We start from the raw sequence: 25,759 nt of genomic DNA, 5'->3' as shown, positions 1-25,759 counted from the left end.
ATGTCCATCCTTGATGGGGCAAAGCATCGAGTTCACCCTTGAAATTCAGTTTTATTCCAGAAATACAGCATTCTTTATCATATGCCCCCTTGAGGACACGTACTGTTAGGGCACACCTGATGTTTGGGGGATGCTGAGGCTTTTCACATACTGCAGCTGCAGCCACCACTTCCACGTAAAGCAGGGTTGGAGGTGATGGAGCTTCATTAACGGAGGTTAGTGGGTCGAACAGTCAGCCAGAGCTGCGAGATCCCCCGGAATACCCTTGTCGTCACCCAACCCCCTAAACCCACACAAGGCAGCTCCTGCTCGGGGACGTACCGGCCCATTTAGACCCTCATCATCAGGTGAGTTCATGTTGCGTGCTAAACCCAAGCCAGAGCTAGGGTTTCAGCCCTAACGCGACTCACAGATTTTTAATATTCTGACTCAGGACTCGGAATCCCTCAGAAGCCACAGGAGCCTGAACTCAGCAAGGCAAGATTAGTCACTTCTTTTTGGCAGTCAACCTCAGGGCGCAGAACCAGCAGGGCAACTGCACGGGGGAAGATCAGCCAGGAGCCTCGGTGGTCCGGGCACGGCCCACGTCCTCGCCCACGGAACGCCATCCCCTGGAGCCTGAGCTGGGGCGGGTGATGGTCCCTCCAGGCTGTGCACCAGGCAATGACAATGTAGCTCAGTGCAGGACAGTTTGCCCCAGTCTGAGCTGAAATGGTCACCACGGGCCCCAAGATGGCCATATTAGCGCCTTCAGGGCCAAGAAGAGACAAATTTTGGCAGTTTAGAAGCTGCCTCCGAGCCATCTGGGATCCGTGTGAGGAGAGTACCACAAGCAGGCGTGAAGGGGAGCAGGAGGAGGAGGTAGAAGGGACAGCTTGCTCCCTTTCCCCATCTTTCCCTTCATTTCTCAGCTCTGACGCTACCCCAGCAACTTCTGCACCGCCAGCAGGGAGCTCAGCCGGCTGAGCTCGGTCCAGGACCCATGGGGACACCAACCACGGCTCAGGAGACTCACCAGGCCAGGTTTCACCAACAGTTGGACAACTTCTCTGCAGAGTTTGACACTGTGCCCTGAGGCCAGACAGCCAAGAATTGGGCTCTGCAACACTGTGCTCCTAGGCACCTGAACCCTTTTTGGAGCTTGCCTACAGCTATTTCCAGAAACATAAATGGTGGGCAGAATAGTCAAGTCATTCAGCCATCAATGACACATGGAAGTGATTTTGGTGTCTTTCCTTTTCCCAAATGAAAATAACAAATGTTTCTTTTGGCTTATTTTCATAGACCTTGACTTTTACTGTGCAAAACTATTAATTGTGCATTTTCTGTGCACTAATCACTGCTATTCATGTAGCTGAACTCAGGGTGGATAACCAAACTAATGCAAACTGAATCCATATTTAAGAACTAGAAAGATTGTCTCCATACACACTACTGTACAAAGCTTACATTTTGACAAATGAGGCAAATTGATCAAAGTCATTAAATAAGTAACATTGTTTTTCTCTTTTCCTCAAAAAAAATTAAACATCTACAAACAGTTAATTGGCTCCCTCTGAATATAATTTTTAGCTTTTATCTCTAATTGAAATTCACAGTCTAACAAACCCCATCTAGCAGGAAAATTAGTCGCTTATAGATATATTGCACTGTTATTCTCTTTTAGGAAACAGTGTATTTTGGTAGTGTATCATGGGCTCTCACTTCGTTACCGGGAGCCATTTTCAGGAATTTATTCTGCCACTAGTGCAGAGAGAAACCCCATCAGCAAAGAAACGCACCCTTCATCCTTATACAAAGCACAATATCAAAGTCGTCCTCTTCTCCAATGTTCTTTGTTAGACCGTACCTAAAGTCAGAGTTATTTTTAAAGTTACACAGGAACGTGATTCTTAGGTCTACTCTCATAAAATTATTAAACAGAATTTTAACACTGATGTATGTATCTCATCTAAACAGCTTGGATTTTAAATTGTAAATGTAAAATACTTAAAGCAATACTCTTAGCAAACAATTTCTCAGTAATCTATAGGTTGAACTATATTCACATAAAATAGCTGTTGAATAACTCCAAGAAATAAAAATATTCTGGGAAGAAGTAATCATTTGCTTACAATTAATGAACAGTAGAAAGCTCTGTATTTATGAACAGATTTGTTTGCTGCAAATAATCCTCCTGGATCTAATCAAAAGATACCTATCTATTTTCAGAGTATTTCAGGTGATGGTATACAAAGACAGGCCACGCTGTTTCCAGGCCCTTTTAAAATGATAGAAGTTTTCAATTCAAAATAATAAGGGATTACACTAATTTCAATGTAATCATAATTCAAGTCTAATATGATAGGAAGCTGTTTTAGCTCCTTCTTTCTTATGCAGCACGGAGGAAGTAGAAACCTCTGTTTTATGGAAGAGAAAAAGAAGCAAATCCATCAGTCAGGATTCACTAGCAAGCTTCTTGGTATAGTGGCCTTTAGCTGTCACAAATTTTTCAGTGTGTGTTTTAAATCCATGGACTTCTAAGGGAACAAATTAAATTGCTGTCATTCCTCTTTCCTGGCCTGCTTTATTTCCTTTGAGGTCTGTTTAGGGTCCTATAATCTTGATTCTCTTACAGGGTGGGATTCAAGTTTATCAATAACCATCTGTAGCTGTCATTCCATTTCATGGTCCAAATCTAGCTTCTCAAATGCTAGTCCTAATGTTTGCTGATTTATTTTCTTTCATTTGCAGTTCTCGCTGGGACTCTCCTATTCCGAGATCAGGTAGAAAGTAATGTCTTTGATGTTTTCAAAGGTTGGAAAGCTCCTCCCAGCTTTCTGAGTTTCATTTGAACACATGGAAGGAAGTCTAAATTTTATAGGAGAGTTATCTAGACAGTGATCCACTTGAACTAAATAGTCCTAAAACGTTTAGCAAATACAACTTTTCCTGGTTTCCTACATGTATGTTTGTTGTGAAATTATTAATCCTTTTGTGCTGTGAACAGAGTTTAGAAATAAAAATCTACAACCATCATAAATGTAACCCACCAGTGAATGCATTCTGGTCTCTGCTCCCAACCCACAGAGAGCATGTATCTATAATCTTCCCAGCAAGGTAGCTCAGGGAAAGGTGGGAATTCAGAGGGCTTCTTGCCAGGTTACAGTGGCTGAAAGATCATTTACACGAACAGGACATATTATAGCCTCTGTTTGCATGAGTGTCCCAAGGTTATGGCAGGCTCCTCTCCAGTGTAACTTTCCTGTACCTAATCTTCCTTTGACCTCACTGAGATTCAGCACTGCAACACATTTTCTGTGCATAAAAATACACCTTCTGTGTGGTATGATGGCATAGGTCACCAAAAGTGATGTCGTTATACACTTTACTGTGCCTCCCTTTCCAAGACCACCACCACCAGCTTTTACAGACACTTCACCCAGTTTAACATGGGCACATACAGCTATAGTCCTTGTAAAAACTTCACATAGAATTCTAAAACAGATCACCCTTTCCCCACCACAAAATGTACTAGTCTCGGCAAAATAATAACTTCAGCCTAAATTCCTATTTAACTTTTCCACTTTCTCTCTGTGCTCAGTGCAGCTTCCAGTTTGCTTTCCTAACCAAGGGGTCACTGCATGATCAAAGTTAACCTAATCTTGGTTTATCTGGTTGAAAGGACAACCTTTGCTCCAAATTTTTATCAGCTTCTGTATAGGGCCAAAGTCCTATAATCACCAATACCAGATCTGTTCAGTACAAGAGCTGAACAAACATGATCTGAAGCAGAAGTGAGCACATTTTTATCAAATTAGCCAATGGACACAATGCAGAGGTGTACCTTTACAGAGCATTAAGACATGTGGCAGGTTGACACCAGCCAGCAGCCGACCACCCACACAGCTGCAGAAAAGATCCTAAATGCCTTAAAATTAGATTTGCTCTGTTTGCTCAAACCACAGTCTTGGGGTCTTGCTTATGCCTCCAGGAACTTGTTATCGTCTCCTTAACCGATGATACCCCAAAGTATGCACACCTCTACCTTACCTTACCTTGTGGTCATTAAGGCTGAGTGGCTGATGTTGTCCCTGGTCTGCCGGGGTAAAACTTATAAAACTGATAGCACTGCATGGACTCTCCACAGTCAAAGGTCTCCCTTGGTATCCTAACAAACTGTGGATCAAGAGTTGGAGATGAGACAGGTCCTTCAAGGCACAAAAACAGCTTGAAGTGTAATTATTGCAAAAGGCCAATTCTTGAAACAGTCACAGAAAAAGCAATGATAAAGCATAGGATGGCTGTTCTGGACCTATATTACCTTTGCGTGCTATTTTCTAACCCAAATAGATAAATTTCTTTAGAGGCATATTTGCACACATGGATCCATGATGATCTTTTCTGGAATCTCACATCATTGCATGAGTTTGGGAGTCTCAGAGCAGACCTGGGTCATAAGTCCTCGGTAAAAGTTTACATCACGACACTTGAGCAAAGCCTATGCTAAAGTTACATGCCCAAGCAAACCCTCTGCCTTTCATATGCCTTCAGTCTAATTCATGCACTCTTCTACCAATTTATCATAAAAACTGAACACATTCATAGAAACTCCTAAAAATGAGGCTACTTCCATTTTGGGGTAAAAGGAAAAGGTCCATTCACATGTTATAATAATGAGTTTGACAAAAGGTGTCAATGCTAGTAGGAAACTCAGAAATTATTAATATGCAAATTCATATTTCCAAAATTACTTACGTTAGGCAGAGTGTAGACAGCTTTGAAAAATTAACTGTAGCATAAGAAATATTAATTAAGGTTTGAGGAAGCTGAAGTCTGTGAACATGTTTTGTGACAGGTCAGTAAAATTAATTACAACTAACTAAAAATCTAGCCATAAAGTAATTCCCAACTTCCTACTAGGACTCTAATTCCAGCTGCTCTAGTGCAGAAACGTCAATACGTGGGCTTCTGGCTAAGGACCCAGGTCAGGCTCCTGGCTTCGATCTACGCTGGTGGTATTCTTGGGGCTACACCTCAGGAACAAAACCTGAGCACTTAGTTGCCACAGAGTAGTGCTGGGCAGCTTGTGGCACTTGACTGTCCAGCTCAGGACAGCTTCTCTTCCCAGCTTCTTGTTAAATCTCACTCACTGCACCAATTGTTGCTATTCAAATTCCCCATGACTTTTGCTCCTGACACCGCTATACCAATCCCAGTCCTTATCAGGGTGAACTTCTGTGTCAGTCTACTCTTACTTCAACCCTAACACCGTAGTACTAAGCCCTCCCTGTGCTTTCAATGGCAAAGTCAAACTGGTTTTCTTTCAAGCTATCCAAGACTAGCATGGCATCTTTTTCTAAAAGCCAGCTGATTTTATATTTTTTCTTCAGTTTCTTTGCATATGTCCCAAGCAGCCCACAGCAAATCTAAACAGCAACTTACTTGGGAAATTCTGCCCAGCTCTTTCTGCCTTGGACTGGTTCATACCCAGTTACTTCACGGATATAATGCCTGTTCAGAACAGTTATGTACAGAAGCCATATAAGACTGGATGATGCTCAGTGCAGATGGATTATTTTTTTAATCTGACCAAAGTTTAATGGACATCTAGAATTTATTGAAGATGCAGTGTTTGGACAAGAGCAATAAAATTCAGAAGCCTAATGCATTGCCAAATTTTTAGTCCCTCCTTCAAAGAGAAGGACAAGAGAGTTTTTACTGAAAGCTTGTATAAGTTGCTCTTACCATAGCCAAAGTAATATATTTTTTCCTGATTCCATTTTCAGAACTATCTGAATAATTAGAAGATACTTGCCCAAAAATCATCATGTGGCAGACACCCAGCACAGAATATTTCAACCCAAATATCTCAAGTTTGGCAGTCATAAGCAACTGAGAACTTGATCTTACAAACAGGAGTGTCAGCCAAAGACTGGAAAACACCATCAGTTCAGTTTCTAAGAATTACTATAGCAATTCTTTTCACACTCCCTATTCACAGGTTAGTTGTGTGATATTGAGATTCTAGTCCATTTTAAAATAATTTATATTTAAATAGCTGCCTTCTGCTGTTTCAGTCCTGAAAGCAACTTTCAGTTTAGTTATTTGGGAAAAGCTATTGGATTCATTTACAGTTCAACAACATTTAAGTCAAATTATGTCAAATGTTTGGATTCAATCACTTGGATTCAATAACATGATTTAGAATAAAAACCAAAGAGCATGCTTGGGGTGAAATGAATAATACAAAATCAATCTAAAAGCAATTTGATTAAGCTAAAACTGTTTAAGGATTAGTTATTGGTATTTACATAGAAACATTAGATATAGGAATTACTTTTACCACATTTATATTTAAATTCTATTAGTGGATTTTTTAATCAACTAGCTGTTACTGAAAAGCCTAAATTAAAACATAAATAGATACAATTAGCTTTGTCACTTGCATACCCATTTGTTGCTCTGGATGTCTTATTACAGCTTCAAACATTCTAAGAAATATTAACCTCTGGAAAACACAAAGATAATTTAATACTTCAGCATATATCAAATGCAACACTGCAAATATAACGTCATTTACATTTTACTTCCCATTCCACACAAATACAGATATACAAATATAGAAACTATCTATATACACACACATCTACAATTTATATACAAATATAGAAGAGTTACATTAGATTGTGGCTGAAACACTGAGCTCTAGATTCTTGTTATAAAAGTGCACAAGTCTCAGGTCATTTCCAGGGAAAAGACACTGACAGCAAACAATTTAAACACAGAAGCTGAACTAAATGCAGTATTTTAAATCCACTGAGTTGCCAGTAGTGGTTCTTTAAACGTAGTATAAATAATACGGATCCAGACTAAGATAATTTTCTACATGTGGCCCAAATACTCTGCAGTATAGCATCATTAATGCTGTACCTTCAGAATAGATGCTAGTGTGAGCGAGGGTGAAGCTTCTAGTTTCGTGAGCCGGCTAGAAAGTGATATAAGGCACAAGAGGGGAAAACTGCTAGCCCTGTGTCAAGGCTGGAAGACTCCCTTGCCTTTTGAAGGCAAGAAATCTGAAAATCAGTTGAGAGAAGAGTGATAGAGAGACAGGAGAAAAGAGATAGAGGGAGTGAAACAATATAATCCTACAAATCACAAAGCTTTCTTCTTCTTTTAACTGTCATATGGCCTCTGTATTTACTAAGACCAGGCTATAAAATTCCATTTTATAAGTAATGATCCAGCCCAACGAAAGCCTGGCAAAACTGAAAGAAACCCCCAGATTAATAAAGTGATAACTGTAAAGCACTTTTGACAGTAATCCTCCGCCTCTCAAGGACAGTAGGTAGAACTCAGGGTGGGTATAGAGTGTAGGCAGCAAGGTTTTGGTAGCAAGGGGCAAGCGGGGGGGTCTGCAGGGGTAGCACCCATGGGAAAAGGTCACGGTCTGCCTTGTGCCACACACAGTCTGTTCCAACCTGTGGTGATAAAAAGGGAGGAGAGGTGCTCAGAGCAAGACTGAGCCTCGGTAAGGGAATAGGGGTTTTAAATGTTTTGGGGGTTGTTTTTTTTTCCCCCAATACCTTAATCAGTAATTATTTATGCTAACTGCCAATAAATGAAATTAAATTTCCCAGACTGAGTCTGTTTTGTCTATGGCAATACTTGCCATGTGATTTCCCTGCCTTTATTTCAACCCACAAGTTTTCTCACTCTTGCTCTTCCTATTTTCTCCTCCATCCTGCTGGATGTATGCTTGGCTGCCAGCCGGTGCCACCCCAGCACAGGATGTTATTACAAGTATCAGTTCAGAACAAGCAACACACAGCGATCCTCTCCAGTAGCAGGGAAAATGGCTCCAGAAGGCATATTCCTTCACTACCACCCTTCCCCCAAAAACTTCAGACCTAAATCTCCTCGCTCTTTTAGTTACATTTATTACTGTTACCAGCAACGATTACTTTTACCTTATGCCAAGGCCACTTCTTTCTGCAACTTCGAGGACTAGAATAGGTTTGGGGTTTTTTTGCAACGTGATCTTTACTAACAAGGAAACTGGGAAAAAAACCAACTGATTTTATGTATCTACTGTACGTGATGCCACAGGGGATAAAATAAACACAGATGAACTTCTAATGCTTTTGTAAAATGTAAAGTTGTAAGTATTTATGAATAAAACTGATTTTCAATGTAAATATTCACATGGCATTTGTCTATTTTTGCAGACAAAATTCAGGTCTATTTAGCTATGCAAAAGTCTTTTTCCATATTGCTTATTACCTTTCCTGTGTAATGACATATATATAACGCAGTTTATTTACTAATATATAGAGCACTCATGACATATCTGCATTATAATAAAATAAGGGCTAATATTTGGGCACTTTTACACCATGCAACAGAGCAGTGCAGAAACTTTAAAGAAGGCTGAGGCCATGCCTGCTCCAGAACCAGAAGCACTATAGCTATTTCAGCACAGCTTTGCACCTCAGCAGTTAACTTCCATTGAAGCAGAGGTCCAGGCAGACACACTGTTATAGGGAACAAAATACTACTCTCTGCACTGTTGCATGGACTTGCTAGCTCCAGTGGTTATTTGCTGAGTTATTTCTACACAGTCCTCCGTTTTGCAGCATAAGCAGGTCTGAGAATGCCCCTGGTGAGCAACGGGCCAGCGGAGCACCCCAACCTCTTCATCAGTACAAAGTGTTGCCTCTCTGCTATCAACAGGAGATGGAAGTTTTCACAGGTGCTGTTCTCAGCAAAATGCAGAGCTGAACTACATAGTAAATCACCTTGTACAGAAGAATTGTCTTGATGTATGTTTTGGAGAGCAGTAAAGAAGCCTAAAAATCACACAACCCCATTTCTATCCAGCAGTGAATCAAATGACTCACCTAAGCATATTTGAGTGCTGGGCTGTAAGGAAATAGCTCAGACTGCATACAGTTCAAATCCAGTGTGATTAATTTACCTGCTTTTTCTTTTTCAATATGGTAAACAGAGTGACATATCTAGATAATATATGCAGCCACAAGCTGGGTTATAGCCAGAAAACATTAAACAAGAATATATTTTGTGTTTTGCTTTCATAAAAAATTGCCCTAGTGTCTTGCTGGAGATATGACATTTTACACAGAACAAATAGCTATGATTAAGGAACAAATGGTTTCTGCTTAATTTAGTTTTAAGGCTGATCGCTCTTTTTTTCTCATTACATGAATTTTGCTCAGCTGAAATCTGCAACAATAATCAATGGGCACTGTACAAAAAAGGAGGGTTTTTTTTCTGTGGGGTTACATTACTATTTAGAATTGTGCATATAAAAGACAAGTAAGATTTTAACATCAGAAACATTAGAGAACCTCCATCTCCCTCCTTTTTCAGAAGGCTGCCTGCTCTCTGCACAGTTCATATATGGTAATATGACATATAGGCAAAAGTGCTGAAACACCCCTGAATCCCAAAGGACAATCTGTAAGTTTATTCAGCACGATTTGAACTGAAAATGGGCCTTGAGCTTAGCACTGCAAACCAGACCCTGAGCAGAACTTCCCACCATTTCAGTTCCACTCAGACTGAAGTCTTGACTTGGACCTTGAGTTGGACAGACATCAGCTCCAGACACCAAGTCTGTGGTGTCTTCCCAATACTGAAGATGCTTGGTTTTAACATTTTTTTTGAGTATGTGTCCTCCCAATCCTCTCCCTGCCGTCCTTTCCCATTATCATGGTATTTTGCTGTAAGATTTTTGCACCAGACAATAGATTAGACTGAAGTCAAGTTACATTCCTAGAAATATTAGATCAGGTACTATCAGTTCCTAGCTACTCCAACAGGTTACATTTAAGTTTAGTGGCTTTTAGGCTGGGAAACAAACCATGCTAGTATGACAAAGCTGCTTTTACAGTTCAGATGGAAAGCATTTTTTTCTGATACTACCTAGGAATTTCTAGAGATGAACATTCAAGACAGAATCATGTGATATTGACTGATATGTAATTCAGTGACCTTCAGTCATGTAAACCACTTAAACCTTTCAGTAATGTAGAGTGGAAGAAAACATAGCCTCATGATTTTCTTCTCTAGTTTTGCAAGTTCTTTTAAAAGGACCAGTAATTAATATAGCTGGACTCCAAAGTTTAGTATAGTTAAAAGCTTTGATTAAGAAATTTTTGCTTGTTTGTAAGTGAATATTCTAGAAAAATAATTGAAATGGTAACTACGATGCTATAAACGATCCTGATGAATAGCAACAAAATAAAGAAAAGGATTAAATCCTAAGAGTAGTACAACAACCAATTAGAAGGAGCAAGCTACATTAGCCAGGTGCAAAACAAACATACCAAAGTTATGAATTTTAGTTGCTATCCAACTGAAAGAATGAACCACCAGAAAGGTACATCGGAAAAAAAGTTTCTATAAAAAAATAAACTTACATCTGGAAAGTAGGAATCATGATAAAAAAAAAACCCAACCCCCCCCCCCCCGTCTTTTCCTATTTATCAATCTCATTTACTCATTATAAATCACAATAAATGACTAAAAAAAAAAAAATCGTTCTAAGTCTGTTCCATAGAGATTTGCTAATGCTTCGGAACAAAATCTAGCTGAATTCTTACCTCTTTTGTGATATTACTGCTCATTTTCTTTGTATTGTCTGATCAGGAACTTCAGGTCTCTATGAGGATAACTTCTACATAGGGGACTTCAAGTGAGTTGCTGAAACACACGTAGTAAACTCCTTAAGAGAATTATCTATTATTAGAGATAGAAGAAAACCTCTGTTCAAAGTAAATTCAGAGTGATGGGTCCTTCTGCTTTAAAGTCTCCCTGTAACATTCTACTATGCTCTGCTAGTTCTCTCTTCTTCTAGGAAGAAGAGTCTAATCATCAGCCCCGTAAATCAGCATAGTGCTAATGGAGACAATGGGACTCTGCTGATTTATACTGAGGCAGGGTCAGGCCCAAAGCTTCCATCATGTTCTGTTCCGGATCGATAGCAAGAAAAATGTAAAGGAGCAGAAAAACACTTTGTAGTGTAATTTAGCATAAAGGAGAGGAAAAAATTTTGAAAAGTGTTGTGTTTATTCATTTACTGTGTTAGCTTTCTTAACATTGGAAACAGTATTTAGGTTTGATACTTGTCTGGGCAAAAAAGGAATTTAAAATACCAAGCTCCCATCGTGCACATAATTCACAAACCTGAGTCACAGGTGTATTTTTTGTTAGTCATCGTATATAAGTCTAAGATATTTGAGTTACTTAAGTCATGTGCTAGCATTACAGGACTCAGCTGAATTTCCATCCCAGCTGCAGCCTCTCAGCATAGGTTGTCATCACTCACCCATCATCAAAACTGCTGTGGGAACTGACACCGCAATCTGCAGCAACAGAGGTGAGAGTCTGAGACAGAGTTATCTGTAGTGTAAAGGTCTACCTATTCACCTTTAAAAATGTCAAAACTGGCATACTCTTAGGATTTAGCTTTGCTTGACAGTTCCCGCAGCATCAGAAAGGGCTTAAACAATTCTGAAAAAGATTGATCATTGACACCCATTCTTTGCACTAAAAATTGAGCCATGTTTGATTGTGTGTCTTTAAAACGTCTTAGCTGAAATGCATATTCCTGCATTTTCTATCATCTGTTGTCATCGAAATTATCTTCTACTAGGGAAGATGCTCCGAAGACTCCCATTTTGGACTGACAGTTCTGTTTCCAAATTTTGTCACCTGAATTCCTCACATGAGGAAAGAGAAGAAAAGAAACAAGAGCATAACCTATCTTCTTGAGAATTCATTTTAAGGAACTATATTCTCAATTCTTTCCTCATTGCATGCTTATAAATCAAAAGCACTCTAAATTCATTAATGTCAGTAGAACTATGCTAGCAAAAAAAAGGTGAGAGAAGAACCAGCCCCTATGGATAGCTCTATTTTTTAACCTGGTTAATAGCACATATGGAGAATCCAGTACAGAAGAACCAGACAGTGTTATGTGCAAACAATTAATCCCTCAACACAGATTGAAGAGCAGTTAAAGTGATATATAGTGCTAATTATGGAAAGAAGGTTAACTAACATTGGGAGACGTATTCTAGATAACCTCCCAAATGTGTTAAATTGTTAAATTGTGGCCTCGTTAATGCACATACTTCCTGTCTTGTCTGGGATGCTATTGTTTCTATCACAAAAAAGGGTCCTTTTTGATGGACCAAATGCTAATCTCATTCACATCAGCATAATCCAGATAAACTCACTGATATAAGAACCACTTTCAAACTGGAATCTGGCTCATTTTCCATTCTTTCAAAACTCAGAATGGGAACAGTTTTTCAGAGCTCTCGCTTGCTATTCCTTTGTCATCTTCTCTCACTTTTAGAAGACTCTTATCTTTTTTTCTTTTTTTCACAATGGTTCTCCGTGCTAGGAATAGTTCCTTCTTTCTGTACGAGTGCAATGATCTTTCATTTTCTGATATTCCCTCACTTGCTGGTTTTCCACCACCAGCTTCACGTATTACTTTTGCTAGCAAAATTTTTCATTAGCTGTTGATGACCTCTTATTTTTGAGGCAGAATGTTCAGACTGTACTGAAGCCTCTTTGTTGGTAACTGTCCCTTTTCAAGAATTGCAGTTCAGGAACTTAATATCCTCAGAAATTTTTTAACATTTTGACTATTGCTATTTTGAAAGACTACTTAAGGTCTATTCCTGCCATCTTTTTCTATCTCCAGCTCTGTTTAAAAATAACAGAACTGCTGAGGCTTTACCACAATCTGTTATCTCAAATTTTTTTTTCATGTAAAGGCAAGTTGTTAGTAGTCAGTACTATTTAGAACAGTATTCTTCCATTCATTAATAATAACTGTTTAATTTTATCTATTAACTTGTAGATAACAGTATGGTATATGTGTATCCATCTTGAGAGGAAGGTAATTGAAGTATCTGCATTATATTATTACTGAGTTTTCAGTAAAATGTATCTATAACACTGTCAGTCTAGCATATCACTAAGTGTAGTATAGTTTACACTCATCAGCCTCCTTTTGATGACTCTCTATCTATGTGAATGTTTTCAAACACATGAACAGAGCTAGTGCTGTAGTGGAACTGTTTATGTTCACAGTGTATTTGAAATGGCAACTTTTGCCTGGTTTTAGTACTAGATGGACTTACAATACATGTGTAAGATATTACCATAGTTACCAGGCTTTTTCTTAATACATGCATCTCACTTATGCTGAATTAATCAGTTGAACAGTTATTTTAAATGACTAAATAGTAAAAGCCTTATCCTTTAGTGAACCTCAAGTTCCCCTTCATGTCTCCCCCACAACTAGACTAAGTATCAGAGGTATATTCTGCATGTTTCCTGTGATTAATTGAAATATTCAATTACTCCAGCTTGGCTGCCTAATTTGTGTGATTTAATTACTTGGTATGTTTTCTTCTTTCCTTTTATGTTATTAAATGCAGTGACAGAGCTGACTGTGTGTCAAGGCAAAGAGCATTTCCAGTCCTGAGGTATTCATATAGTTGTAGTGAAAAATATAATTAGACGGTGTCAGCAAAAAGAATTAGGTAGGCCAAAATATCTTTCTCTAGTCTCTGTATAACTCCATCACGTTAAATAATAGCAACTGATCATTATAGGGGTAATTTTTTTAAAAAATTACACTTTCTCAACGTTACGCTTCTAATTCCTTGGTAAGGAGTGCAATCATGTGTCCTCATTTTCAAGAAATCTCTCCCTTTAATAACAATGAGAGCAGCTTGGGGTTTTAGTTCGGTTTAAAATCCCTGTTTCCAGTACCAACTGTTGTTTCTTAGCAGCATAAGAAGGTCCTGCATTGGTTTATTCAAAAATATGTATTACTGGAAGTTTGTTGGCTGTCCTGTAGACAGAGCAAATCAAGCCTCACTGGTAGGACAAAAGAACTTATTTCCTTCTTTTTGACTTTTGGGGGATCTGAATAGGGCAGGTTTATAAAAAGGAATCCCTTTACGTGCATGTCATGCACTTCAGCTTTTTAGATAATCATTTCTAAACAGAAGGTGATTTGAGATAAGGAGAATTATAGTGAAATGTGGTGTCCTGACCACATTCTTTCCTACTTCTCTGTCCTCTACCTCACTTCCAAGGAAAAATTGTTGAAAAAGAAAGAACAAAAGGATATTCGAATGTTATTTTCATTTAAATAGGTTGCATTATTTAAAATTATATATATATTTCATTAGTCTTCATATTTATTTTGCAGACAATTAAAATAATTTCAAACAAATACCATTTTCACCCCATATAAGATATACTTGCTATTGCTTTTCTTAAGAGCAACCTAAGTGATCAGTGATCAGGAGAATATCTTGTACTCTCCTGCCAGATTTGAGTTCTTTCTGGGTTTGGTATTTGGTCCGTGGTTTTTGGCATAATCTTATTTCAACTGGTATCCAGGGTCTTTATGGTATTCATGTTGCTGAAGTTATTCTAGAAGGCTATGATCAAATCTGAATGCAGCTCTGTATATATCACACTTTCCTATCTCTTCATGCCTCAGAATTTGGATGAGAGATCAAGATTATAAATGCATGTTGTGGAACAGATCATCTCTTTTTTTAAGGTAGGATTCTACCTATAATCTTTAGAGAAATTATATATTGAATAAGTATGAACTCTGTTCATCCTGTATTCCTCTTCATCTGCCCACCTTCCTAATCTTTGTTTTAAGAATCATGATAGGAAAATCCAAGTAATCTTGCTCTTCTTGGAGGATGGACTAGATGATCTTTAAAGGTCCCTTCCAATCCAAACCATTCTATGATTCTTTTTCCATTTGACTAATGCAGAATATTCCAGCTCATGTACGATTCACAGCTTATGGTTTCTTTGTTACTCTTCAATGGAAAATGCAATAAAAACTTAATTAAAAATAAACGATGTAGTACCATAAAGCTGAAACAGAAGCATAATCTCTGAGACACTCACATTTTGTAAACTTATATTTGTGTGATTTATAATTAAGGCAAGTAGTAGAAATGTTAAAACTGTGATTTTTTTTTTCTAATGAAAGATTAAATTACCTGAAGAAAAAATACTTCATTAGCTCGAAGAGTGGCAATGGTGAATATGAGGAGAAATAAGATAAGATAATAGAAAAGATTTTGAAAAAGTAGAATTGGAGCTACCTGGGAAAGGGGAAAAAAAAGAATTATTAGTTAAAAAGAGCAATTGCATAAATTATTCCAATAACGTACCTATAAAAGCCATCAGAGTAGTATCAGTAATATGCACATTTTATGAAGCAGGTGCTACTGAAATGATAATATAAATTGAACAGAAAGAGTCAAATCATTTGCCAAGTGATTAAAGTATTGCAATTTATTATACTTTTAATGTAATATTTTTGTGGGATATGAGTAAGTTTTACAACATGTAATACACCCATTTCACTCTTTGTGATCAATACCAACTTAACTGTAATAGCCTGTTCTAAGATTTATCATCATATTTTGCATCTCATACATAGATAAAGGTAGTTATGAGAAGAAAAATGGAATCAACCTGTTTTAAAAAATTTTAGGAGATTCTACTAAGGAAAGAATACTGTTCCAATATGCTTTACATTTCCACATAAGGTGTACCTTTAGTGTTTCCTCTCTTGTTCCACTGAAGTTAATAGCAAAATTAAAACTAACTTCAATGGAATACTGTATGAATTTATACCCTAGTGTCTGATTTGTAACATTTTGTGCCCTTAATACTACAAATATAGATAGATAGCAAGATATAGATACAGACATTAAAAAAATTCAAATGGCTCTGTTACATCAACTTTCATTCTAGATCCAAAATTTTTCTGGTATTCCACATTTTGATTCAATCTTATCTCTTACATTCATTGTAAACACTGAAAGCACACCACTTGAAACAAAAGTACAGCCTTGAAAAGAACTGAATACGTCTGTCAAAGGTTTAACATGCTTTATTATCCTCAGTGTCAGTATAATTTGAAGATGTTGAATATCTCACACAATCAAGCTATAATGTGGGATTAGATTGCCACCTTTACTTCTTGTGATTAATATCATACTCTACAGAGAGTTTTGTTGATTGATATCAGCCAATTTAATCAGAAAATGAGGGTGACATCTCATAGTAATCAATTCCAGAAAAGAAACTTTCAGAAGGATGGCTGGTAGAGCAAGATCACGGTGCAATGCTTTGTTCCATCTTTTTTTGGTAATATTAAGTTTTAAAATCCAACTCTCTTTTTTTATTAAAGAACCCGGCTGCCGTACATGTTATACTAAAGTTCTGTACTATCTGAGCATCCTTTTTGTTTCACAGAAAAAAAAATCCTGAGCAATGATGCTGACTCTTACGTGATGACAGTTTTTCAGTGAAGCTCAAAAAGGAGCTTTTTTCAACATGATCAACTGGATGATCTTTTACATCTCTTTTTAAATAGTCTTTCTGTTCCCTCTCTAACACATTGTATTTATGCAAGTGTACAGCCCACAGAACAAATTATCATCATCAAATATCTTCAGGTGGACTGCCTGTTCTCCAAGACAACTAGAAAAGCTGCTGCTGGGTTTTTTTTCTTAGGTATCAGCAAATATCTTCAAAAAGCTAAAGAAGTGCCCGAGAGTCCCATCTAGAAATAGGCTAAGGTTGTGTCACTTTGCATATATATCTTATCTGCTGCTACTTGAAAATATACTCAGAAGTAAATTTGTCTTGAGACTATGAAAGGCATAACAGCACCAACACATCCACACCTAATTTAGGAGGCTAGTCTGTCTCGTCACTCCCAGTGTAGACAGTGGAGACAGATAAGTCCTTCAGGGGTCATTCAGGGTGCGCGCTCAAGGAAGTATTCACTGTATTCAAACCTGGTATCTGCATTAGCCAACTAATTGCCTAGAATCCCTCTGCAGTCATTGAAAATGAATAAGCACGTCAACAGGGTATATCAAACAGCCCCACATTAAGTTGCTGCTCCCAGTCACGCTCGCTCTCTTTCTCTGGCATATTATGAAAAATGGCCTCCTATAATTGAGATATAAACTTCTCCAGAAGAATAATCTTTCCCCACTTTGTTAACATCTTAGTCAATTTTTCTCAGCAGCCTGGACCTAGATATATTCCACCTATCTATCACAAAGTTGCCATACTACCCTTCTATAATGGAAATATACCTATTTTGGAAAAGCCATTTTGTTTTTGAAAATAAACAGAGCTGTCAGATTCTAGCAGGCTTCAGTACACATTTGAACATCCCTGGATATGAACTTTGGAACTAAGCATACAAAGTCAGATTTTAGCAATAGGAGATTAGTGACTAGTACAATGCTCTTCCATTATGCTGTCTTCCTGTATGTGATATTTTAAGGATTTTTAAGGCTTTTTCCCCTCAAGAAAAGATAAAAAAAATACTAATTAGCTTCACATTTCCTAACCTATAAATAGAATTTTTTTTTTTTTTTTTTTAAAGAAATCATCACTGTTCTAGCAAATGGAACTCAGAAAATGCACTAGGCTTAATATAGAGAAAATACCATTTAGCTGTTTTGGTGAACTTTTCAGAACAGAATTCAAAGTGCTTTGTAGGAAGGGGAAGTCTCAAGTGTCACTACTCATACAGAGTTACAGAGTGCAGAAACTGAGGTACACGGACATAAGGTGACAACTTCCAAGAAAAAGTAAACGTAAATGATGCTACAAATGCTATCTCAGTTCCCTATACAATGAATTAATGTCTACCTCTTTCCTTGATTTGTATTGCCTTCTTGGTAACAAACATATATATAAAGCATGCATATAAACCTTACGCTATGTTTTCCCCTTTGCCAGTGCTTGTCTTCTCTGACATTTTACTTCTTTGTTTCTCTTAATAAGACACAGTTAGTATAGCTGACAGGATAAATCACCAGAACAGCTCAAGACCTCCATGAAGTTTTGTAGTACCTAACTCAAAGTCATAGCATCTGAAAAGAAAGCAAGCAAGGAAGAGAAAAAGAGGAAGAGAAGGGGGGGGAGGCAGAGAGAGGGAGAGAGAAACAAAGAAAGCAAGTCCACAGATCCTGAATTTGATGATGTTTTGTTCCATTTCCAGTTTCCACACCTTGAACCAACCTCTAGTCAAACATAACCTGATGTTCCTGTTTATCGCTACGGGCTGTATTTAATGAAATCTTTAAATTTTGTAGCTATTTAGGGATTCTAAGTGCCTCACTCCTTGAGAAAATAATTTGAAAATCCATTAAGGAAAACAGACTTTAAAATGCACTACACTGGTTGAATTTCTGACTTCTTCTGTTTATTGTTTACACTTTTTCTCATTAGAGTTAAGATCAGTTAGATAGTGGTATCTTTTTAAGTTACTAATACAGTGGTACCTCACTAGCATATATATATATTACTTGCATTTTTATTCTGTATTTAAATGATACTAATCATTTTACATCGCATAGGTGCCTGACAGGTACACAGGGTAAATGATCAGAATAACATATTTCTAATATATTCAATATAAGCACCTGCAATAAGGCAATTTCCAATATCATAGTATTTAGCAATCTTAGTGGTTTCCTTTCTTTGCCAATCTGTGTTAATTGCTCCATGTTAATCTTTGCCAATTAATGCAAACATTTACAAAAGAGAGACTATTGAACAGACATATATACACAAATGCATATACCCACTAAGTGCCTATTCTGAACTGTACATTTGCTTGTAAAAACTGCCATCTGGCATTTACAAATTGTACAGTGTCTCTCTAAGTCCTGTGGTATTGTTCCTGTTTAATTAGATGATTCCTATAACTAAATTGCTCATCAGAAATACTTATTCACATTACACTCATTTTTCTTCTCAACACCTCTTATCAGGGCTAAAAAGTATATCCCCTTGACCAAACCACCTCCGCTTCATGGGAGTGGTGAAAAGCATTAAGTGAATTCAAAGCTTATGGGACTGGGAAAAGTCCTGGCTCTATATTCCTGCTCTCTTTCTTGGGAGCAAAAACTGTCATGACAGGGAAAAACAGTATTCTGCAGAGTTTGGAGTTGTAGCCACTCCAGTCAAAAAGCACAGAGAAACCTCAATTTTTTTAATATAATAATGACAGAGAAAGATTCTTTCAGTCTTGATATTTATACTGAAGAAAGGCTTAAAGCTTAATGAGCATATATACGAAGTTGCCCCTGTAATACTTCTTCAAAGAAAACTGGCTTTTGATCTGTGGATTCACAGATCCAGTTAGGCCAGTCATAAAACCAGAAACTTCTCCCATGGGAATATGTACAAGAAGAAAGCTCATGTGGAACACTTGCATTGGGAGAGTTTGGTTGGTTTCTTTGGGGTTTTTTTTCAGTGAGAAAATGTGAAATACTAGGAAAGACAGGGTGAAGGAGAACATTGTTTTTCTCTCTTAGTCATTCTCGATATCTATTTTTTTTCTAATTGCCTAACTGCAAAACTAATACAAATGTTTTTTCTGTATTTTATTGCAAGTTTTTGCCTACAATCAAACCATTATTTGTTATTTTCTTTAACTTCAGGGGGCAACAAATTAAGAACAGAACAAGTACTGTTTCCAGAGGACCTATTCCATTATTTTTCTGCAGATGAAAGAATTTAGTCAGAAAAAAACCCACATGCTTTCACTGTACCCTTCCCATCTATTTAAAAGTTTGTTTAAAAAATCCTAAAATCTAGAAAAAGTGATGTACTTTGTGAGCGAAACTATCATTTTACATAGGGATGAAGACACCTAATAAAGTACATCTAGATTTTACCAGATGACTTTGGTTTCTTATTGGCATGAGTAGGATGACAACAATCCATGGGTTTATTTTAGTCAGTGCTGTTGTATGACTCTCTGTCTAAACTTTCCATTTAGGAGGATGGGCACACGGGTGTAGGAGACTATGAATTGTGAACACTGTCCTACCAGCCTTATTCTAGTTATTGAAAAAAAGCTTCTTAGAATGAATACCTTCAATAGCTTGCATTTAAATAGTCACAAAAGCAGCACACTCATGATCTATGGATTTTACTGTCCAGATGGGATTATTACAATTCTGTATTTATAGGTCTCTCCCAGAATGCTGGCCATAAATTGTAACTCATTTGGAATGCAACAGCTTAGGTACTTACTCAGATAAAAAAAAGGACTCATATTTTTTCAACCTAGCTGCATTGCACTGGCTTCCTATTTGACAGCATATTGATTTTTATTTCTTATTAACTGTCTATTATTGTTTATTAGGTAATGTTCCATCATACCCATCTCGGCTGATAAATACTGGCTCTCCTGCCTGTTCATTATGATCCACTTTAGGCTATCAGCTGTTGGCAATAGAATATTAGCATTTTATGGATTAAAATGTTAAAATTATTGATGGCAATAACAACTCCCAGTTGTACCAGTTCCAAAAAGCAAAAAGAAAAGCCCATGGCCCGCTTTGTGAGTATGCATTAAGACAGTCAATTCTAGGCCGTATTCTAGACCATATATTTCTTAAACATTCAGTAGTTTGTGTAGTCCTACTCCAGTAAATACAGAAAACTTGGGGAAATATCCTCCTTGTCAAGCATTTCTATTTCCTTTTCGGTTTTATGTACTGAGGTTACTCAAGGCCTTACTCATTGTCTCTTTTTTCCCCGTATTACAACATACAAGAGTGGAAATCACTGTGTTACAAGCCAACCATAAGAGTACAAATGATCTTTCTGTTAATAGTTAGAGTTATAGTGCTATTTATCTGGTATTCTACTTCTAGTTATAATATGAGCTGGTATTAACCTTTGATTTAGCAAACTGTTCAGCCAGTCATGTTTTATTGGATGTCTGATATAGTTTACAACGACTGTACTTAACTTAGGTGCCTTGTTGGAAGGTAAAAGTAAAGCACCTGGTTAGATCTTTAGCCTTAACATTATACATGAAACAGTAACACATTATAAACCACAATTTACTAGTGCATGGGTTCCCACAGATAACTACTCTAGAATTGCTCTCAGTGTCATTAAAGATTTGTGTGACTCTCACACTGAGAAAATATTTTTAGTCACTTACTACATATTCCGAACTGTATGCAATATATTTACAGGGAATCAGAATTTGTCAATGGAAATGTTGACCATGCTGCTGAAGTTGGTTAGTCTCTTATCTTTCAACATTTTTGTGGATAGCTATCCTCACTGTTTTACATCTTTGCTGGGTCTTTTAAGAAGTTTATCTTGTACCAATTAAATACATTATAATTATTCTACCTTCATCTTTTTCTGGAGAATGAGAGCCTATTTCCAGAACAAAACTAAGGGCTTGCTTCAAGCCTAGGTTTTAGAGAGTGATATCAGAAAATTTAATTTTATAAGGATATTTTAATGTCTATCAACATCTTTCATGTAAAATTCTTAGAAAGTTTAAGATATATATTAATTAATCTCCACTATGCAAAGAGAACATGAAGGGACTAGTGAGGGAAAAGATTCGTACACTGTGTATAAAGCAGCATAGCTTTTCTGAATCACTCAATGATTCACCCTCGCTGAGGAGACAGACTACAGAAATGCAGTGGATTGTTCATTGGATGGTATGGACAGAGACAGAAGATGAGTTTTATTCTTCTGTTATTGAGCATGTAACCATAAGGTTTCCATTTTCCTGCAACAATTCATTTTTTGCTGCAGTTATGCCAATTCCAACTCAAGCATGACCCCAAGTTTTACTCCACTGGCCAGCCTATAAAGGCTGTACGGTAAAAAGGGCAGCGACATCATTTGCCAGCTGCTACTGTGACTACTGAATATGAGAAACACCAGCTAGTACCACCCATGTACTGACAGCCCTCCAAATTCTTCCCTTAATTTAATCCATGTGCTCAGAAAAGACAAATGCAGATTTTTCCATTATTCACAGAGAAAAATCTTTGTAGACTGGCCTATTTCAGCCTAAAGAAGTCCTAATGGCCCCACAAGTATTACAGACCTAAGGTGGCCGTGGTTGTTGCTTTGCTCTCCGGGAATGGACATGCCGTTCTGGTGCCAGTTGCACCGAGGTATGAGCCTCTCCAGAGGCCAAGCATATCTTCTTTATTCTTTTTTTTTTTTTTTCTCTAGAACTATTAATGAATATATCCTATATACTACTTAGGGATTTAAGCTAGACCAATACACTACGCCTTTCTTTCAAATCCAGTGTTACCATACAGACTTGAACTGCAAAAAGCCAGCCCAACCCAGACAACCGATTCACTTATTTTGTTTCCCTTTGCTACATTGACAAGGTCATAATCCCTGTTTTTGATTCCCTAAGTGCTTATTTCCCCAAAATACTTGATATTTAAACATAAACAGATGAATATTTTTTTGGATTATTATTCATTACAGGGTGGGAATGACATTCCATATATTTGAGCTATTTACTTGCTTCATTGTGACTGATCCGAATGAACTTTTATATATGCTATTTTAAAACTAGCTTATGGTTTCTGTGAGAACATGGGTACTAATAAAACTCCACTGCTGAGAAATTGTCCTAAACAAAATACAAAGGAAGATATGTGCATATTCACAATAAATTTATTACAAATGAGACAAAATATATGCAGAAAGTACTTTGTATTATTTATCCTATTCTACATCTGTCTCACTGGTGGAAAAAAATCTCTATCTGATTTACATTGGTTTTATACTTACTCTCTTACACCTTGGCAGAGACACAATTGGACTTGAAAAATAAGGAGACACTTTTAAAATCCGGACAGTTGTAGCATGTAAATGCCTGATGACATTACGTCTTCAGAAAAAAATTTTGGAAATACGTAAATAACAACACTGAAGCTAGGTGATGCAATATAGCACACTTGAAACTCAGTAGAAAGACAGGTTTCTCATAAAACGACAGTGGCCTCTCTCTAGAGATTCAACGCTCCCCTTTGTGGAAAATAAGATTAAGAACTATGTAAGGAAAAAAAAAAAGAAAACAAAAACATTTCAAAGTAGCATCAGTTATAATAACCTAATTTCTCAGCATCCCTTACAGTGCAGATATACTGATACCTAATACACTTTATAACTTGCACAAAACACAGTATGGCTCGTTACCTCTTTACTGTGGCATTATCTCATCGGCTTGGAAACTGCTGCTTTGTACTTCCATGCAATGAGAAACCAAGGCCTTTAGGGTATGCACGCTATCCATTAGGTATTCCTGGAAAAATGAAAGATAATTTTAGACTATATAAACGTTATTAATATATTTTCTGTAACAAGATGAGTGTTCTCCTTCCTCTTTCATAAAGAGAAATAAAAAACATCTAGAAAGCTTTAAATTAACTGCCAATCTAAACTAAAATGTGGATACAAACACGGTTTTGTTCTTGTGGGAAAGTCTTTTAGAATTTCTTAGAAAGCTGGTATGCTGGAATTAGTTTCTGTAGGAAAATGACTTCAGGTCCCACCTTTGCTGTATTCTAAGTACAGCAGCTTTGTCAGGGAAGATGAATAATATCCCCTCTTAAAGTGCTTATCAGTAGATGCGTATCTAATTATCCTTATGTTAACACTTGAAAGGGAACAGACTTGTATTATTTTCCTACTGAGTATAACTACTCATGTGTTGCAGAATTACAGTATTTTGGCTTCACTGGGATGGTATGTAAATCTAAATATTCATGAAATTGTAACAATAAATTCTCCATAAATGCACATGCACACACACACACATAAAAAAAAAAAGTTAAAGGGCAATGCCATCCTGTAAATTCTTTTCTTTGGTTTTCCCTTTCATTTCCAAAACACTCAATGTAGCAAAAAGCATTTTATAGGCACTGTCCCTGATTTCTCCAAGTAACAGTTTTGACATACTGAAAAATACAATAATTCATTTTAAATTTTACTCCATTCAACTGAAAGTACACCTCACTATGTTAAATATTAATTCCTTATTTTCATAATAAATCATTCTGGATACTTGACAGGTATCACAGCATTTCTGAAGAACCTACCAATTTTGCAAACTGATTTTAAATACACTTGTATTAGAGGTGATAGTTGAGGCCTCTAAACCCATAAACCCAGGCATACAGGTGTATCCATTTTACCTTTTTGCATCACAGAGATTTCACCAAATCCAACTACTTGCAATATCTGGAACAAAATGTTTCTATCAAATGAGAAGCAGGCTTTTAGGTTTTTTTTAAATGTAAAACATCACTTTCTCTTTGATATAAGTGACTCTTACTGACGTTTCAAAGACTTACAAGCTAGAAAATACCATAGAGAAATCTGCAGCATCTCTGCCTTTGAAGTACATGTGAGACCTGTTTTAAGCAATGAGAAACTGTGGTTCAGGGGAAAAAAAGTTTCTAATACTGCACACAGTCTATTAGATTTTTAATACTCTTCTGAAACACTCTTACGAACCTCTGAGGTTTGCCCATCTCTACTAATTATTTTCATTCTTTTATCTTATAGCGCTAATTTTTCAGTTGTAAATTATTTCAATTGAAGTATTAATTTTAGTTTCCTTGAAAGTTAAGAACAGATTAATGTTGTGAGCTACGGATGGATACGAATGTGAAAGTAGGACAGTAAAAGGATTCGAATCAGGTAAAAGCGTCATACCACCTTCATTGTCTAAGAACTATATTTAAGCAAATGCCTGGTGGGTAATTAACAAGAAAGCATTTATTTGACTAATTCAGATCCTTCTTCTGCCTACTAAAGGCACACAGATAGCTCTTGATTTCCAGTAATGTATTGATTCTATGAATGCATTCTGGAAGTAACTTTCAGAATGGGTTTGTTCCAGGTTTATTACAAGCGTGTGAATTAAAAGTAGATTACTGCATTGTGAGATGAGTCACGTGATAATGTTTTTGACTTCCTGATGAATGAAATCTAGAAATTCCCCTTGAAAACCTTTTTTCACCTCACATATACATGCATACAGTTAAAATGTATCAGTGGAATAATTCCTGAGACCAAATATGATAGGGGAATAAATGTGCTATGAACAAAAATATTTAAAAATTCAAGCCAGTATTTAGAGATAATATTTTCCATTATTCATCCAGTTCTTGTTTCAAGTTGCTGTTTTCCACCCTCCCTTTGAGAAAGTATTTACTGAAGTGTCATTCCCTGATGCTACTAGTAGGAGCTGTCCTTTTACAAAGGGGATTTGGTGGGATTTTGCCTGTGGGATCTTCCTCTCCATTTTTATGACCTGATTAGAGGGAAGCTTATTTTGGCTTTTTGATATCTGTCTATATTTTATTTCTACATTATTGGTTGGCTTTTTAGTTCAAGGGCCCTATGTCCTCTGCATATGACTGTTTCTGGCAAACAGCTGCCTCAGTGTCTTAAAATTATTGCCTAGAACTTAGGAACTGCTATAATGGATTAAACCAGTCATTCATCTAAGCAGGTCAGATCTGTTGGTTTCATATTAATATTGCTGAAAGAAGTAGGTGTTCAGAATTCAAGCAGTCAGTCATGACTGATGTTTTGCATAATGGGAAGAAAAAAAAAAGATCAAAATAAAGAGCTTAAAACTAATGCCTTTCAGCCTCAAGATTAACCATTAACAACATTTCTTTCAAAGTACCCCTGTGAAGCACCTTGGCTTTATAGAACACGCATTCATTTGTTTGAAGGCTGCTTCTTTACCATTTGTTCTGGTAACGAAGCTCAAGACACAATGTTGTCACATCTTCAAGGAGCACCAGAGCATCCAGGGAACAGCTAGAAGAGGATAAACACT

General features: G+C 37.0%; 1 long non-coding RNA gene across 1 annotated transcript; it reads right to left on the bottom strand.

Annotated features, from left to right (window-relative positions):
- Nucleotides 1-5,424: 5,424 nt before the first annotated feature.
- LOC115340829 lies at nucleotides 5,425-25,741 on the bottom strand. The gene is made up of 6 exons (XR_003923200.1): nucleotides 25,666-25,741; nucleotides 23,101-23,206; nucleotides 15,063-15,167; nucleotides 10,605-10,704; nucleotides 6,433-6,490; nucleotides 5,425-5,493 (listed from the first exon to the last, which is right to left on the bottom strand). It is a non-coding gene; the product is annotated as an uncharacterized LOC115340829 (long non-coding RNA).
- Nucleotides 25,742-25,759: the final 18 nt, after the last annotated feature.

This window comes from Aquila chrysaetos, chromosome 4, assembly GCF_900496995.4.
Source record: "Aquila chrysaetos chrysaetos chromosome 4, bAquChr1.4, whole genome shotgun sequence".
Lineage (NCBI taxonomy): Eukaryota > Metazoa > Chordata > Aves > Accipitriformes > Accipitridae > Aquila > Aquila chrysaetos.
Note: the sequence above shows the minus strand (reverse complement) of the source record. Positions and strands in the feature narration are given on the sequence as shown.